Source organism: Odocoileus virginianus, unplaced genomic scaffold (genome assembly GCF_023699985.2).
Source record: "Odocoileus virginianus isolate 20LAN1187 ecotype Illinois unplaced genomic scaffold, Ovbor_1.2 Unplaced_Contig_10, whole genome shotgun sequence".
Classification (NCBI taxonomy): Eukaryota; Metazoa; Chordata; class Mammalia; order Artiodactyla; family Cervidae; genus Odocoileus; species Odocoileus virginianus.
This window is the reverse complement of record NW_027224327.1, coordinates 2,257,117-2,262,382: the sequence shown is the minus strand read 5'-3', so window position 1 is coordinate 2,262,382 and position 5,266 is coordinate 2,257,117.

The window sequence follows — 5,266 nt, the reverse complement described above, 5'->3', positions numbered from 1 at the left end:
CAAGGAACACATTCTCCTAGAATATATACTGGTGTTTTAACGTTTGGCTCAATATCCATTATATATATTCTCCATCCAGTACCCCCTCTAAGAAGTAAGTTCTAACATTTTGAGGACTCTTCACTTAATGCTCACTTCATTTTCATTGTCCACAGGGTTCTGACTGAGATTATATTTACCATATCCTTGGTGTTTTAACTTGGTCCAGTCCACATAATTTTTAGGACTTTTGAGAATATTTGGGAGCGCATCTGTTTTAATGCCCTAACTTTATGTGCTCAAACCACTGTTTAGCCACTAAATCCTGGCTCCTTAATTTCTCTAAGTCTCAGTATGCTTACTTACAAAGTGGCATGGTCACACTTATCCAGTAGAATGAATTAAATGAGATCATGTATATAGAGCATTCAGTGCCATGCTTGAAAAGTCATGCCACACATGTTCAAATAAAAATGTTTTCAGTCTTGCCGTCTCTCTTCTAATAATCAATATTCTCTGAGTAGAGTTAACAACAATAGAAATAGAGGAAATAGAGAAATAGATATGGGATAGAATCTTTTGAATAGCTCATCAGTAAATATGAACTTTATCAAGTAGCAAATGGAAAACTCTTTTGAATAGAAGAGAGATTAGAGAAGCCCATATGAATATGAAACTGTGGTATAATAGATATATTGACTTCTATGTTTTAGATACCTCAGTTTTGAATATATTATCTTAGTATAACAATACTAAGAGATGAGCATGCACACGTCTTTGTGTTTGTGTGTGTGTGTGTGTGTGATGTCATATTATTTTGCTTGCATCCTCATAGTTAGTGTTTCACTGTCTATTTCTGTGTAACAAATTGCTCTAAAACTCAGAGGCTAAAAATAATGAGCCTTTACTATGCCTCCCAAGTCAATGAGGTGGCTGTGTGGTTCCTCTGGTCTCTTGTGTCTATGCTTAGTGGCAGATTGAGCAGACATGTCTGCTGCTCTTGGCTGGGCTCACTCACATATCTGGCCTAGAATGGCTCAGCTGGGACAAGTTGGTCTTCTCTGTGAAACTTTTCTGTGTAAATGTCTCATCTCCCATTTCTCTGGTTGGATTTGGAAGAATTCTGTTATTGTTGATTAATAGCAATGGCAGAGAAGCAAGAAAGAAATGAAATACATAAGCACTTTTCAAGAATTTTCTTGTGTCAGTCTTGATACCATCGTTCCTTTTGTCAAAGCAACTTACATGGTTTAGCTTGTAATCAGAGATTATAAAATTACATAAGCAAACATGCAGATACCAGAAGACCATTAATGAGATCAACCAAGCACAATTATTAAAAGGAGAAACTGAAACCCGCTGAACCCCAAATCTATAGATAATATCCCCATGCAACACAGATTCTCTGTACATAGTTCTTTACCTTCTGAAATGAATGGTTGTGTGCTAAGTCACTTCAGTCCTGTCTGACTCTTTGTGACCCTATGGACTATAGCCTGCCAGACTCCTCTGTCCATGGGATTCTCTTGGGCAGAATACTGGAGTGGGTTGCCATGTCCTCCTCCAGGAGATCTTCCTGACCCAGGGATCAAACCTGCATCTTTCAGGTCTCCTGCATTGGCAAGCAAGATCTGTTCCTCTCGCACCACCTGGGAAGCAAAATGGATGTTTCAGTACTAACAAAACAAACTAATCGATGGCCATTGAAATTCCACCCAGAGCCCAAGCTGCTTAGAAGAATCAGAAACCTGACTCTGACAGGCTGACAAGTTAAGAAGGACACTTGCTTACCTTCTCCCTGAGTCTTGACACAGCAATACAACTTTAGAAACCTAGTCATAATTTCATTTATCATTTTACTTCCCTGAGACACATTACAATTACACTATTGTAATGTGATGTAGAACACATCTACATCTTAAAGACCATCTGAGCAATCTAAAACACAATTCAAACTGAAGCCCATTCTTGGATTTCAGAAGATGGCGGCTGGAAGCAAATGACATTAACTGAATTCCTTTAGATGGGTCAAAAGAAATCTTGTCTCTCAGGTAGGCAAAAATTAATGAGACATTCAGGATGCTTTTAGTCTATGTAGCAACGGTGGGGTTTCTCTGGAGACTGTAATATTTAAAGTTACATTTTATTACTAAACCTTGTAGAGGATCTGCAAATTACATTTGCTTAATTCCACAGCATTATGAAATGTCAGCAGCTTGATGTCTTTGAATACTGACTTCAGCTGACTTTGAAAACTTGGAGGATCTTGCTTCCTTTTTTCCAGTGTTTAACTTTTCAACCAATAAGTGGCAATGGAACAAATACCCCTGATAATAGAAGTCAGGTCTGATACAGAAGCCATTCTTTTTAGAATTCTTGGAGTTAATTTCCAGACAGTCTTTCCCCAGAGCAGTTTGATTTGCATGTGAAACTTTTGTCTTTTGTAACTTACTTTGTTCCTTTAAAGTGACTTAAAAATAAAGAAATAAATAAAGTGACTTAAGATTTGACAGAGGGTCTGTTCCTTAGTGAGGATGAAAAAGTTGTCCAGTTTTCTTAATTCACAGTTAACAAATTTTTATGAAGCTGAGTCTGAAGCAGACATTCTGACACCTGGAAGAATTTGGAAATGAATAGAATATGTCCCAAACTGAGCATAACCATTTTATGGGATCTGGATGCCAAATTCTTTTAGATATTAGAGATGGAGGTGTTGAAGAAACAAAGTAAAAAGGCCATTAATCTTGCAAGTATCTCCTAGAATGGCAAGCCTCAGGCAGGGGATGTGTTAATTTCTTCCTTCCTGCCATCTACAGGTGGACAGGGTTCTGAACAAAGGCACTTTAGCTTAACAGTCAGGCAGAGGGGCAGGATTCTATGATGAAGGTCATTATGTATGATTATAATAATAAAAGCAAAGAATATTAAGTCAAAGAAACTGTGAAGTCAGAATTGGCTTTTCTACCTACTACTTCTGAGGCCTCACTCACAGGGACAGGCTAGGTAAGTCATGAGTGGATGTGGCAAGGTGAACCCACCAGCTCTTTACAGAGCTCCTGGGAGCTGGACCCAGACTGCCTTACCTGTGCTTTGCAGAAATGCCCTCCTCTGCCATCCACCCAGTTCTTAACTTCCCACTTCTTGGTGATCTGGCCCAGGTGTCAGCTTCCTTGGCAGACTGACTCCACGGTCCCCCCGTGAGGGTGGGCAACTCCCTCCCAAAGTTCAGAGAGCTTTCAAAACCCTTTTCATCACAGACTCCAGCACAAGGCCAGGCTGTAATGAGAAAGCAGCCTGGAGGCTCTTCTTGTGTTTGTAGTTAAGGGCCTGGTATAAAACATATCATTGGTGATGAAAAGTGTATGTAAAATTCAATCACAGAGCAATTCATAGTTTTTACTTTCTTTTCCTTTCCTAGACTCTACATAGGGTCCACATTGCACCTATTATTTCATGTTTATTTCTAATATAGAAACTGGCCCAGACTACGGCCTGATAAATGAGTTAATTAATTAATGAGTTAATTAATAATGAAAATATATTCTCCACAATTATATTGTTAGAGTAGTTCACTTTGGAGTCAAAGATTAATTTCTTCTAAGGAAAGCTTTCACGGTTTATAAGATGTCTTCAGAATCTCTGCAGGTGGTAAAGATGAGAGGAACACCTCCAGCTACAGGTGAAAATTTTCTGAGCTCCTCCAGGGGGTCAGAGTGCTGGACTCCACACTTTCTTCTCTCCTTCTAAAACCAGCATGTGGGTTTGTCCCTTTCTGTGTTTGGGGCTGTGTCTTCCACAGACAGACAGCTCTCAGCAGCACAGAGCCCAGTACATTGGTAACGGACACCCACTGGGGCTCTACACCACGCACCTCAGTCAGCTCGGTGTCCGGCAGGGCGAGCTCACAGCTGTGCCAGCAGGCTGGCACTGAAATCTGTGAGCCTCAATGTTGTGAGGAGCGTTAGTTCTCTTCTTCCCTTGTGGACAGACACAGCACCATGATGTCTAACTAAGAAAAGTTTGATACTTAAAAAATATATTCATTTCTCTGAGATGGAAGCAATACTGAGAAGCAAATCTCACTTCTATAACCTCTTCTGCCTCACTTGCTTGCAAGCTAAATTGTTTCACGCATGTTCAACTCTTTGTAACCCCATGGACTGTAGCCCATAGGCTTCTCTGTCCATGGGATTCTCCAGGCAAGAATACTGGAATAGGTTGCCATGCCTTCCTTCCAGGGGATCTTCCCGACCCAGGGATCAAATGTGCATCTTTTACATCTTCTGAATTGGTAGGTGTATTCTTTACCACTAGAGTCAGCTGGGAAGTCCCTTCTGCCCCACAACTTTTATCAAACTAAAAATTAGAGAAAAGGACAGAAACAGTCTGATATTGTAGTTTTTACCAGTAGTTCTGCCTCTGGGGGTTGTGGACCACTTAGCCATCCGGTGCTAAGGCTGCTTACTGGGTGTTAAAGTGGTTTGGGGTGTGATGTGAGTGAGCTCAATTTATGCCTGTGGAAGTCTGATATTTCACTGAGGTACAAGGCAGTGTACTTTAAAGTTCAGTTTGTCCTAAACCCACAGCCCAGGCAAGGTGCTCCAACAGAGCAGCTGCAGTGCCCTGTCCTTGCAAGTCTAACTCCACCCACCTTCCAGTGTACTTGGGTCCCCTGCACCGGGTCAGAGAGGGGAGCACAGAGAATCAAAACCAACTGCATGGGGAAAGCACGATAAACTCCAGAGCTGACAGGAAGTGTTCAGATATGAACCCTCCCACCTCTCCTGGCTGGGGACAGCAGTATGAGTTTCCTTCTGCATGTAAGGGGCTGCATCCTCCGTAGGCCCTTGCAAATCCTCCTGGCATAAAACCGACATGAAACACACCCCGAATCCCTATTCTCACTGAAGAGGTGCAACTACCCTCTGGGGGGTGAGTCCCCTTCTATCCCAGGGGTCTGGCTCAACAGCACGCACAGTATACAGACCCCAACTCCCTCCAGAGCAGGCATTTGAGGAAGACACTCCAAGCATCCAGAGATGGAACTTCAAGAAATGTGTGAGGTTAGTACCTAAACTATTGCTTCATGACAACATTTATGAGGTGTGGAGTCCTCTGTATGGGGCTAAGCCCCAGACTCACTCTCAGTGATTTCATTATCTTGACAACCCCACAGGGCAGGTGATTCTAGCTGTTTTAGAACTAAGAAGCTAAGATTCAGAGACGCTCTGTGATTTGCCTAAGGTTATTCAGCTAGGCAATGGCACCCCACTCCAGTCCTCTTGCC